The sequence below is a fragment of the Arachis hypogaea genome, chromosome 6 (genome assembly GCF_003086295.3).
Source record: "Arachis hypogaea cultivar Tifrunner chromosome 6, arahy.Tifrunner.gnm2.J5K5, whole genome shotgun sequence".
Classification (NCBI taxonomy): Eukaryota; Viridiplantae; Streptophyta; class Magnoliopsida; order Fabales; family Fabaceae; genus Arachis; species Arachis hypogaea.
Window position 1 is genome coordinate 99,498,133 of NC_092041.1, and position 14,419 is coordinate 99,512,551.

Below are 14,419 nucleotides of genomic sequence, written 5' to 3' on the forward strand. Positions count from 1 at the left end.
TTATTATTTATTTTCTTATTTCTATTTTCAAAACCCATAAACCAATTTAATCTGCCTAACTGAGATTTACAAGGTGACCATAGCTTGCTTCATACCAACAATCTCTGTGGGATCGACCCTTACTCACGTAAGGTTTATTACTTGGACGACCCAGTACACTTGCTGGTTAGTTGAACGGAGTTGTGTCCACTCGTGCCAATTTCTAAATTCCATAATTTTACAATGAGTACAACTCAAAGAATAGTGATCACAATTTCGTCCACAAAGTTTTTGGCGCCGTTGCCGGGGATTGTTCGAGTATGGACAACTGACGGTTCATCTTGTTGCTCAGATTAGGTAATTTTCTTTTCAAAAACTTTTTCAAAAATTTTTCTTTTCTTTTTCGTTTTTCCAAAAATGTTTTTCGAAAAAAAAAATTTAATAAAAATACCAAAAAAATCATAAAATCATAAAAACCAAAAATATTTTGTGTTTCTTGTTTGAGTCTTGTGTTAATTTTTAAGTTTGGTGTCAACTGCATGCTTTTAAAATTTTTCTTGCATTCTTTTCGAAAATCTCATGCATTCACAGTGTTCTTCATGATCTTCAAGTTGTTCTTGACAAGTCTTCTTGTTTGATCTTGATGATTTCTTGTTTTATGTCTTTTGTTGTTTTTCATGTGCACTTTTGCATTCATATTTTCCATGCATTAAAGATTTTTAAGTTTGGTGTCTTGCATGTTTTCTTTGCATTAAAATTTTTTCAAAATTATGTTCTTGATGTTCATCATGATCTTCAAAGTGTTCTTGGTGTTCATCTTGACATTCATAGCATTCTTGCATGCATTCATTGTTTTGATCTAAAAATTTCATGCATTGAATATTTTTGTTGTTTTTCTCTTTCATAATTAAAAATTCAAAAAAATCAAAAAAATATCTTTTCCTTATTTTCCTCCAAATTTTCGAAATTTTGGGTTGACTTGGTCAAAAATTTTTAAAATTAGTTGTTTCTTACAAGTCAAGTCAAAATTTCAATTTTAAAAATCTTATCCTTTCAAAATCTTTTTCAAAAATCATATCTTTTTCATTTTTTTTATAAATTTCGAAAATTTCAAAAATCTTTTTCAAAATATTTTCAAAATCTTTTTCTTATTTTTATATCAAATTTTCGAAAATTAGCTAACAATTAATATGATTGGTTCAAAAATTTGAAGTTTGTTACTTTCTTGTTAAGAAAGGTTCAATCTTTAAGTTCTAGAATCTTATCTTGTAGTTTCTTGTTAGTTAAGTCAATTTTAAAATTAAATCTTTTTATCTTTTATCTTATCTTTTTCAAAATTTTATCTTTTTCAAAATTTGATTTCAAAATATCTTATCTAACTTCTTATCCTCTTATCGTTTTCAAAATTTGATTTCAAATCTTTTTCAATCAACTAACTAACTTTTTGTTTGTTTCTTATCTTTTTCAAAACCACCTAACTACTTTTCCCTCTCTAATTTTCGAAAATTCTCCCTCTCTTTTTCAAAAATTCTTTTTGTTTTAAATTTTAATTATCTTATCTTAGCTCTAATTTTCGAAAATTACTAACTTCTTTTTCAAAAATTATTTTCGAAATCTTCCTTCTCTTTTCTTCTTCTATTTAATTATTTAATTACTAACACTTCTCTTCACCTCTCTTCATCCAAAAATCCGAATCCCCATCTCCATTCTTCTAACCCCTTTCTTCTTCTACTAACATAAGGGAATCTCTATACAGTGACATAGAGGATTCCTCTTTCTTTTCTTGTTTTCTTCTCTTTCATATGAGCAGGAACAGGGAAAAAGGCACTTTTGTTGAAATTGATCAAGAACATGAAAGGACTCTGAAGAGAAAATTAAGAGAAGCTAAATTACAACAATCCAGAAATAACCTTTCAGAAATTTTCGAACAAGAGAAGGACATGGCAGCCGAAAATAATAATAATAATGCAAGGAGAATGCTTGGTGACTTCACAAAGCCAACGTCCAAGTTTGATGGAAGAAGCATCTCCATTCCTGCCATTGGAACCAATAACTTTGAGCTTAAGCCTCAACTAGTTGCATTAATGCAACAAAACTGCAAGTTTTATGGACTTCCATCTGAAGATCCTTATCAGTTTTTAACTGAGTTCTTACAGATCTGTGAGACTGTAAAGACGAATGGAGTTAATCCTGAAGTCTACAGACTCATGCTTTTCCCTTTTGCTGTGAGAGACAGAGCTAGAATATGGTTGGATTCCCAACCTAAGGATAGCCTGGACTCCTGGGATAAGCTGGTCACTGCCTTCTTGGATAAATTCTTTCCTCCTCAAAAGCTGAGCAAGCTGAGAGTGGATGTTCAAACCTTCAAACAAAAAGATGGTGAATCCCTCTATGAAGCTTGGGAAAGATACAAGCAGCTGACCAAAAGATGTCCATCTGACATGTTTTCAAAATGGACCCTATTAGATATATTCTATTATGGTCTCTCTGAATTTTCGAAAATGTCACTGGACCATTCTGCAGGTGGATCTATTCACCTGAAGAAAACGCCTGAAGAGGCTCAAGAACTCATTGACATGGTTGCAAACAACCAATTCATGTACACCTCTGAGAGGAATTCCGTGAATAATGGAATACCTCAGAAAAAAGAAGTTCTTGAAATTGATGCTCTGAATGCCATATTGGCTCAGAACAAAGTGTTGACTCAACAGGTCAACATGATCTCTCAAAATCTGAATGGGCTGCAACATGCATCCAACAACACTAGAGAGGCAGCTTCTGAAGAAGCTTATGATCCTGAGAACCCTGCCATGGCAGAGGTTAATTATATGGGTGAACCTTATGAAAACACCTATAATCCATCATGTAGAAATCATCCAAATTTCTCCTGGAAGGATCAACAAAAGCCTCAACAAGGCTTTAACAATGGTGGACGCAATAGGCTAAGCAATAGCAAGCCATATCCATCATCTTCTCAGCAACAGACAGAGAATTCTGAACAAAACACTTCTAATTTAGCCAATATTGTCTCTGATCTGTCAAAGGCCACTTTCAGTTTCATGAATGAAACAAGATCCTCCATCAGAAATTTGGAGGCACGAGTGGGCCAGCTGAGTAAGAAAGTCATTGAAACTCCTCCCAGTATTCTCCCAAGCAATACAGAAGAAAATCCAAAAGGAGAGTGCAAGGCCATTGATGTGATCAATGTGGCCGAATGCACAAGGGAGGAGGAGGACGAAAATCCTAGTGAGGAAGACCTCCTGGGACGTCCCTCAAGCAAGAAGGAGTTTTCCATTAAGGATCCAAGGGAATCTGAGGCCCATACAGAGACCATAGAGATTCCATTAAATCTCCTTCTGCCATTCATGAGCTCTGAAGACTATTCTTCCTCTGAAGAGGATGAATATGTGACTGGAGAGCAAGTTGCTCAATATTTAGGAGCTATCATGAAGCTGAATGCCAAGCTGTTTGGTAATGAGACTTGGGAAAGTGAACCTCCCTTGCTCATTAGTGAACTAGATACTTGGATTCAGAAAACTCTACCTCAAAAGAAACAAGATCCTGGCAAGTTCTTAATACCTTGTACCATTGGCACCATGAGCTTTTTCAAAGCTCTATGTGATCTAGGGTCAGGGATAAATCTTATGCCACTCTCTGTAATGGAGAAGTTAGGGATCATTGAGGTACAACCTGCCTTGTTCTCATTGCAATTGGCAGATAAGTCATTGAGACAAGCTTATGGAATAGTAGAGGACGTGCTAGTAAAGGTTGAAGGCCTTTACATCCCTGCTGATTTCATAATCTTAGACACTAGGAAGGAAAAGGATGATTGCATCATCCTTGGAAGACCTTTCCTAGCCACAGCAGGAGCTGTGATAGATGTCAACAGAGGTGAATTAGTCCTTCAATTGAATGGGGACTACCTTGTGTTTAAGGCACATGGCCATCCCTCTGTGACAAAAGAGAGTAAGCATGAAGAACTTCTCTCAGTTCAGAGTCAACAAGAACCCACACAGTCAAACTCTAAGTTTGGTGTTGTGAGGCCACAACCAAACTCTAAGTTTGGTGTTAAGACCCCATATCCAAACTCTAAGTTTGGTGTTGGGACTACACTAACATTGACCTGATCACCTTGTGGCTCCATGAGAGCCACTGTCAAGCTATTGACATTAAAGAAGCGCTTGTTGGGAGGCAACCCAAGTTTATTTATCTAATTTTTATTATATTGTTATTTTGTGTTTTATTAGGTACATGATCATGAGGAGTCACGAAAAAATCAAAAAAATTAAAAACAGAGTCAAAAACAGAAGAAAAAATTTTTCACCCTGGAGAACGCACGGGCTGGCGTTCAACGCCAGTAAGGTGCATCTGGCCGGCGTTCAACGCCAGAACAGAGCACCATTCTGGCGCTGAACACCAGAAACAAGCAACATCCTGGCGCTGAACGCCAGGAATGTGCCCAGAGAGGAAAAACTGGCGCTGAACGCCAGTAACAAGCATGAAACTGGCGTTCAACGCCAGAAACATGCTTTACATGGGCGTTGAACGCCCAGAACGTGCACCAATGGGCGTTTAAACGCCAGAATGGTGTGCCAAGGCAATTTACATGCCTATTTGGTGCAGGGATGGAATTCCTTGACACCTCAGGACCTGTGGACCCCATAAGATCATCTCAGGATCTGTGGACCTCACAGGATCCCCACCTACCTCGCCCTCTCTCTTTCCATTCATGGTCATTCCTTCTATTTTTCATTCACCACCTACATCTATCCACTCTTCCCCATACACCCCACCTACCTTTACAATTCAACTTCTCTTTCCCACCCAATCCCACCCATATAGCCGAATCCATCTCCCCTCACTCACCTCCATTTTCTTCTTCTTCTTCTTCCTCTCTTCTTTCTTCTCTTGCTCGAGGGCGAGCAATATTTTAAGTTTGGTGTGGTAAAAGCATAGCTTTTTTGCTTTTCCATTACCATTAATGGCACCTAAGGCCAGAGAAACCTCAAAGGGAAGACAAAAGCTTCCACCTCTGAGTCTTGGGAGATGGAAAGACTATAAGCCGTCATAGCTCAGTGGTAGAACATGTGGCTGCAAATCAAGAGATCCCTGAGATACCTCAGGGAATAAGTTATCCTCCACACAAATATTGGAAGCAACTAAGGGAAGAAACACCAAAATTACTAGGAATCATTCAACAGAAGCAAGGAAGAGACATAGAGGAGCTCAAAAAGCACCATTGGACCTTCAAGAAGGCGCCACCCTCACTCAGGTGGATCCATTCCTTGTTCTTTATTTCTTCCTGTTTTCGGTTTTTAATATTGTGTTTATCTATGTTTTGTGTCTCTACTTCATGATCATTAGTATGTAACCATGCCTTAAAGCTATGAATAAAACCCATTAATCCTTCACCTCTCTTAAACGAAAAATGTTTTAATTCAAAAGAACAAGAAGTACATGAATTTCGAATTTATCCTTGAATTTAATTTAATTATATTGATGTGGTGACAATACTTTTTGTTTTCTGAATGAATGCTTGAACAGTGCATATTTTTGATCTTGTTGTTTATGAGTGTTAAAATTGTTGGCTCTTGAAAGAATGATGAACAAAGAGAAATGTTATTGATGATTTGAAAAAAATCATGAAATTGATTCTTGAAGCAAGAGAAAGCAGTAAAAAAAAATGGCGAAAAAAAAATAGAAAGAAAAAGAAGGAGCAGTAGAAAAAGCCAATAGCCCTTAAAACCAGAAGGCAAGGGTAAAAAGGATCCAAGGCTTTGAGCATCAATGGATAGGAGGGCCCAAGGGAATAAAATCCAGGCCTAAGCGGCTAAATCAAGCTGTCCCTAATCATGTGCTTGTGTCATGAAGGTCCAAGTGAAAAGCTTGAGACTAAGTGGTTAAAGTCGTGATCCAAGGCAAAAGAGTGTGCTTAAGAGCTCTGGACACCACTAACTGGGGACTCTAGCAAAGCTGAGTCACAATCTGAAAAGGTTCACCCAGTTATGTGTCTGTGGCATTCATGTATCCGGTGGTAATACTGGAAAACAAAATGCTTAGGGCCACGGCCAAGACTCATAAGTAGCTGTGTTCAAGAATCAACATGCTTAACTAGGAAAGTCAATAACACTATCCGAAATTCTGAGTTCCCAGAGACGCCAATCACTCTGAACTTCAAAGGAAAAAGTGAGATGCCAAAACTATTCAGAAGCAAAAAGCTACAAGTCCCGCTCATCTAATTAAATTAATATTCATTGATATTCTGGAATTTATAGTATATTCTCTTCTTTTATCCTATTTGATTTTCAGTTGCTTGGGGACAAGCAACAATTTAAGTTTGGTGTTGTGATGAGCGGATAATTTATACGCTTTTTGGCATTGTTTTTATATAGTTTTTAGTAAGTTTGAGCTACTTTTAGGGATGTTTTCATTAGTTTTTATGTTAAATTCACATTTCTGGACTTTACTATGAGTTTGTGTGTTTTTCTGTGATTTCAGGTAAATTCTGGCTGAAATTGAGGGACTTGAGCAAAACTCTGAAGAAGGCTGACAAAAGGACTGCTGATGCTGTTGGAATCTGACCTCCCTGCACTCGAAATGGATTTTCTGGAGCTACAGAACTCCACTTGGCGCGCTCTCAACGGCGTTGGAAAGTAGACATCCAGAGCTTTCCAGCAATATATAATAGTCCATACTTTATTCGAAGAATGACGACGTAACTTGGCATTGAACGCCAAGTTCATGCTGCTGTCTGGAGTTAAACGCCAGAAAAACGTCATGATCCGGAGTTGAACGCCCAAAACACGTCATAACTCGGAGTTCAACTCCAAGAGAAGCCTCAGCTCGTGGATTAATCAAGCTCAGCCCAAACATACACCAAGTGGGCCCCGGAAGTGAATTTATACATCAATTACTTACTCATGTAAACCCTAGGAGCTAGTTTATTATAAATAGAACATTTATCTATTGTATTAGACATCTTTTGACAGTTTAATCTCTTGACTATTCGGTCACTTGATCATGGAGAGGGCTGGCCATTCGGCCATGCCTGAACCTCTCTTACTTATGTATTTTCAACGGTGGAGTTTCTGCACATCATAGATTAAGGGTGTGGAGCTCTGCTGTACCTCAAGTATTAATGCAATTCCATTGTCTTTTATTCAAATCTCTCTTATTCTTATTCCAAGATATTCATTCGCACCCAAGAACATGATGAGTGTAATGATGAAAGTGACGATCATTATCATTCTCACTTATGAACGCACGTGTTTGACAACCACTTCCGTTCTACATGCAACAGAGCTTGAATGTGTATCTCTTAGATTCTCCAACAGAATCTTCGTGGTATAAGCTAGATAGATGGCGGCATTTATGAGGATCCGGAAAGTCTCACCTTGTCTGTGGTATTCCGAGTAGGATTCCGGTAATGAATGACTGTGACGTGCTTCAAACTTGCAAGTGCTGGGCGTTAGTGACAGACGCAAAAGAATCAAGGGATTCTATTCCAGTAGGAGCGGGAACCAACCAGTGATTAGCCGTGCTGTGACAGAGTGCGTGAGCGTAGTTTTCACTGCGAGGATGGGATGTAGCCATCAACCATGGGTGATGCCTCCAGACGATTAGCCGTGCGAGTGACAGCCGCATAGGATCATTTTCCCGAGAGGATTGAAAGTAGCCACCGCTGATGGTGAACCCCTATACACAGCTTGCCATGGAAAGGAGTAAGAAGGATTGAGTTGAAGCAGGAGAATAGCAGGCGTCCTTGAGCATACAGTATCTCCATTCGCTTATCTGAAATTCCCACCAATGAATCTGCATAAGTATTCTATCCCTTTTATTATTTATTTTCTTATTTCTATTTTCAAAACCCATAAACCAATTTAATCTGCCTAACTGAGATTTACAAGGTGACCATAGCTTGCTTCATACCAACAATCTCTGTGGGATCGACCCTTACTCACGTAAGGTTTATTACTTGGACGACCCAGTACACTTGCTGGTTAGTTGAACGGAGTTGTGTCCACTCGTGCCAATTTCTAAATTCCATAATTTTACAATGAGTACAACTCAAAGAATAGTGATCACAATTTCGTCCACCATCCAGCCTCCTTGCAGTGATGGCACGTCACTTTGCTTAAGTCGATCTTGTGCTCCTTTGAACTTGAACCTTTGTATTTGCCCTTGTTCTTCATCATTCTTCTAAATCTCCTAGCAAAAAACAAAAGTTCGTCATCTGAAATACCATCACTAGACTCACTCTCTTTCGGTTCTATTTGTGACTTGAGGGCTATTCCCTTTTTCTTTGAGTCTGTGTTTGTGTGTGTGGCTTCATAGGCAAGGAGTTTTCCTCTCAGCTCATCATAGGTTATGGGACTTATGTTGTTACTCTCGGTTAAGACAGTGGCAGGGTTTTTCCATTCTTTTGTGAGGCTTCTAAGGAGTTTTCTCACCAAGGTTTGTTCTGCATAGTTTGTACCCATAGCATCAAGGTTGTTGATTATGATTGAGAATCTCTCAAACGCTTCATCAATGCTTTCTCCATCCTTCATGCTAAACATCTCGTACTCTTTTCGCAGCATATTAATCCTCGTTTCTTTTACTTGTTTGGTGCCTTCGTGTGTAACCTGGAGTTTTTTCCAGATTTCTTTGGCTGTCTTGCATCTAGACACCTTCCGGTACTCTTCAAAGCTGATAGCACAGTGAAGAAGGTTGATTGCTTTAGCATTCAGCTCTATCTTCTTCTTATCATCTACATTCCATTCAGCTTCTTCTTTTGGAGTCACCACTCCATTAGCACTTGTTTTTGTTGGGATCTTTGGACCGCTTACAACGATCTTCCATATGTTGTAGTCAATGGATTGGATGAAGATCCTTATCCTTTCTTTCCAGTAGGAATAGTTCTTCCCATTGAAGAAAGGTGGCCGATTGTTTGACTGGCCTTTAGTGAGGGTGTAAGCAACTGTGGTTGTGCCCAAGTTCTTTGCCATTGGATCTTTGCTCCAAGCGGTTAAGCTTGATTCTTGAGACCTTAGCTCCTGATACCAATTGAAGGTTGTAGTAGGCTTAGAGAAGGGGGGTTAAATCTATGCCTTCCTTTTAAGTTGCTGTTATTACCCTTTTAAAACAGATTTGCAATTCTGATTCTGTTTGAACTCAGCAGCGGAAATTTATGAGACAAATTATTTTTGTCTCATGATTATCAGAAAACAGAACACAGTAGAGAAGAGAAAAGCTAACACCAGCAAGTATCCTGGTTTGGTTGTCTTGTGTTATGCAACCTACATCCAGTCTCCTCCACAACTATGGAAGAATTTCACTATAGTTAACAGTATTACATACACCAATAACACAAGATTGACACAATCCTTTCACACTCAAGTTCTAACCTAACTTGACATTAGCTATGCTAATACCTAACTATTCACTCTTAGTGCTAACCCAACTAAGAAAGGGATACCTTACAGGTACAAGATACAAGACATAGACATACCTAAAGAAATCAGAAAAATAACTCTAGGCTTTTCTCTCAAGTGTATCACTCAGCCTTTTTCCACTCATGGCTTTTACTTGAGCTTTCTCACAATGCCTTTTCTCATAAGAAATTACAGAAAGATATACTTAGAAAAGTACATTACAATCAGTAAAACATGAAGGAGATTGACTTCATCAATAGCCTCTTTTGCTATGTGAAAAACCAGCTTTGCAAACCTCTGATTTAGTTCTTCAGTATTGGCCGAATGCTTCTTTGATAGAAAGCATTATCCAAGTAGAGAAACTTCACAGGGAATACTTCACAGAACACAACTCTCAAACTCTGGTTTTCTCTCCTTGTTTCTGAATGAGCAAGAAGTCTTCTTTTATTCTCCTTGCATGTTGCTGGGATTTTCTTCCAAGGTCAACACCTTGAGCCTTGAGCTTCACCAACCCACATTTTCACTTTTTCTCTTTAATCCTCAGAGTAGAAACTTTGCTTCTGACTTCCTCATCTTGACCGAAAGTCATAAAACAGCACCCATAGAAATCTTCTCATGGTCAACTTGATCTTAGCCATTGAAAAACTACTTGGTCCCCAAGTATCACTTGTGACCGTAGATGTGAAGCAGAATAGGGCAGAGAACAACTTTCCATTGAATGCCATTTTCGGATAGAGCAGAGAGTTGGGAAGAAGAGAAGAAGATCTGATGCATGCAAGATGAGATGGATTACCTTTAACCTAAGCTTGATTTGGTTTGGGTTTTCTGTTTTAGCTTCTGTGCTTCAAGCTTAAACTTTCTCTTTCTTGCTTCTTTGGTTACTAGCTTAGGGAGGAAGCTTTTTCTCTTTCTCTTTCTTACTTTTCTGAAGCCTTGATGTGACTTGATTAGAGAGGAGAGGAACGTTGCTTTTGGTTAAGCAAAAGAGAGGGATTTGCATTTCTAAAACCAGATCGGGCTTGGATTGGTTGTTGGTATGCTTGGCCCAATTTAATTTCTTTGGCTTCTTTCTTTGCTTTTGCTTGGGCTCTTTATTTTGCTTTCAGCCCAATATTCTTGCTGATTTCTTTTGTTTGATGTTGGGCTGCTGCAACTTAATTAAGGCCTGCAACACAATAATAAATAATTAGCAACATATACTCATTAATTAATTTATCAACACTAATTATTTATTTTGCCAAAAATAATGTTTGTCATCACTAATTACTTTAGTTAATTTCTTAACTCAACACTATGTTTTGTAGTTTTTTTTCTCATGAAGTTGGATGTTTAATTTACTCGTATTGAATTTTTTTCCATGGATGAAACTTACAGAAACTATTACTTTGTAACTTTTAGAATACCAAAGCTTTTGGGATGATATTGAAGAAGAGCCAAGGTCTTTGGGTCCTCTTGGTCTCCAACAGGTATTGAATCCGGATTGTTTGCTTATTTTGTGAATGAATATTTATTAATGAAGTGATTAACTAATCAAACTAGACATGAATTGATGTTTTATATAAAAATATTGTCGGTTGAGGTTTTTATTGCAATTCTTGTATAGTTGTATCATCTAATTATAAAGTCTTGCCTTCTGTTCTAAATCAGTGTTATCATTCCGTTTTTTATTGTTCAATTACCACAAATTCTCCATTCATCATCAAGAAGGCACTTGGCCGTTTTGATTGCTCTTATTGTCTCTTTGTTGTTACTGGCTTCTTATTGCTTTTATTAAGTAATTTTTCCTTTTATGTTGTACTTTTGCTTCATTGCTTAAAATATGTGTCTTCGTTATTGATATGATAGCAGTTTGATTCTAGTAAAGTAGTAATACATATTGAATCCCACTAGGGAGCCAATGAGATATCTGTACAATATGTACAATGGGCTGTTCATTTGGCCCAATATGAGTTAAAAATGAAAATCAACTAACCTCTCACCCTAATTTTAAAAATCCCATTCAGTTTTATTTTAAATATAACCATCTAATCCCTTATTCAATTTTTCCTCAATCCTTTTCTTTTTGAGCACCGACGGCAACCCTCCCTACCCAACCCTTGAGACCTCTATTGACCATCCCACCGCAGCGGCACCGAGTGACCTCGCACCTCCATCACCGCCGACCAGACCCCTGCTGCTCACCCTCCAGCGCGCGCCTCCTACGTCGCCGGTCGCAGCCAGTTTGCTCACCCCCCGGCTTTCCATCGCGGGTCTCGCGTGGGCTTCACCGGAGAGCCTCATCCTCACCGCAATTGAACGTCGCAGGAGCCTGGGTCACGGCTTGGCTCAGCGCCAGTACCGAGACTGCTCTGGGTGCCCCCTGCTTCCTGCATCGTTTGTGCTTTGTTAGCTCCTTGAAGCCGTGAAAATCGAACGGGTAGATCTCGTTGTTGCTACGGCGACTAAGCCCATTTTGTGGTCGATGAGTTACTGGAGGTTAGTGGGTTGATTTATTGCTGTGATGATATCTATTTCTCTTGCTACTAGCTGTACATGCATTGAATCTGGTTAAGGTGTTTGATTGTTCATTGTGAAGAACTCTGTTGTTGCAATGTCACTGTGTTGGAACTTGTAGAATAAGTTGTTGTTGTTGTTGTATATGGTTGCAATGCATTTAACCTTAGCGCGAAAAGTTTTGCAAACGTCTGTTTTAAATAGCTTAGTATTTTTTGCACACCGTGTGGGTACCTTTGCATGTAACGACACGTAGTTGACCTTTGTTGTTATTTATTTGACATTATTCCGATGGTTACTTTAGCATGTTCTTAGATGTTTGGTTTCTATTTTAGGGTATGCTCCAATGAATTGAATTGGTCCGAATTTGACTCTGATTGTATAATCAACATTAAATATCATCATCTGTTACAATTCTTTCTTGACAAGGCTAGCTAGTATTCATCATCCGCTCATTTTACAAGAATTTTAAACCATAATATAAGAAATAGACAAATAAAATATAGTTTTATTCAAAAACAAAACTGAAAGTTGATCTGGCCATTGGAACAAGTCAATTAACAGCAAGCTATCTTTTCTAAAATTTGTTTAATATACACCATTTTTCGCAGGATAGCTGCAAGTTTGCTTTGATTTTTATTTCAAGCTTTTGTTTCAGTTTTTCAAAGTTTAAAAGTCACACATTATTATAGTCTTAATTTGTTTTCACATTTATATGTATTATGAGCTTTTGTTTGATGATCTTATTTATAGAGAGGGTATGATTCGATTCCTAAATAGAACAAATACAGCATTAGTTACATATATTGAAAATTTAAGCATTTTTTTAATTAATAAAACAAGGAGGGAAGAGACTTTTACCAAAAATAAATGACATAACATAAAAGTGGTATTCTGCATTTCTTTTAGCATGCATCTAACTATGACTTAGCTTCTTTCTAATTACTAGCAACATATCATGTATATAATAACAAAAGAAGACCTTATGTAGTAGCATATATGTTGTCTGTTTGTGATGTTGGTGGTGGTATTGAATTTTAATTAAGAATGTAATAATTGAATAAAAGTTCTTAATTTGTTAGATGTTTATTATCAACTAAAGTAAATGTTCTTTTTATTATATATACAGATGGTTCGTTTATTCGAAAAGTGGATGTTTATTTTACTTTTAGTATTGATCATTTGTTTGATTTGCTGAATTTTGCATGTACATGCTCCTCTAGTTTCTTTTGTTAAGTGGTTTCGGAATAATGAACTCTAATTAACTCTAATTTTTTTTAATTTCAATATAAATCGCATTATACACTACATACATTGGCTCCTAATATTTCTCTTTATGTATATGTAAAATTTAAATTAATAAAAGTGTTAGTGGTTTTTAAAACATAGAAAAAATGATTAATTAAAAAATTATATAATAGAATAATTAATTTTAAAGGCCGATTAAAAAATAAAATTTTAAAAGATAAATAACATTTTTCGCTTTAAATATATTATAATATTATATTTATATTGATAATGCTACTATTTCTGTAAACATTAAGGCTTTATTCAGCCTTTAAACTTAATTAATTAATTTAATTAATTTTAAAAATTTAAACTCCTATTTTAACGGAAAGTCACTCTTATTCAGATTTAGTTCTAGTTTATTCTTAAAATCTATCGATTTAAAATTATTTTAAATTTCTTATAATTTAAATAGACTAAAATCCACCTTTTAAACTTAATGTAACTATTTGGTTTGGAATTTTCAATAGTCAATTCACTATTCATTATTTGTGCGCAACTATGGAATACGAATACTTTTTTGAGTTGTTATGTCTGCGTGTCAAATATTTTCTGGATACGACACTTATTCGATACTTGTCTAATACACATATTTTTCGTGTTTAATCGTGTTTTAATAAAAAATACAAAATATTTTTTTTAGATACATTTAAGTACACTTAAATATCATCATATGTCAATCGTATCCAATTTTATTCTTAATTTTAAAATAAGTTTAAAAATAATATATATAAAATCATTTATTAATGTAAAAAATTATTTTAAATATTTTATATAATTAAAAATAACTAAAATATATAATTTATATTTTAATTTGAATAAAATATTAAAATATTATCTCCGTATCTTATAAAAAATTAAATAATGTATCTGCATATTCTGTGTCCGTCGTATCTGTTACCTATCCTTGTGTCAGTATCTATGATTCATTGGTGCACAAACTTGGTTCACATAAACACACTAGTTTTGTGTTGCTTTGCTTCTTGGTGCGCACTAAATAATGCTTCTTTGATAATTTTTATATTGTTATTTTATTATTTTATTTCGATATGTATTTAAATTATTGGATGCATTTCTTTTATAATTCTTTCTTATGATGTAAAAGTATTATAGACCATTGATATTTACTTGGATCCGAATAATATCACCTTCTTTTTTCAGTATTCAATTATATTTTAGTTTTATGTACTTGTATTTAAATATTATTTCTTTTTTCTTTCTTAGGTAATTATTTTTGTTGTAGTTTT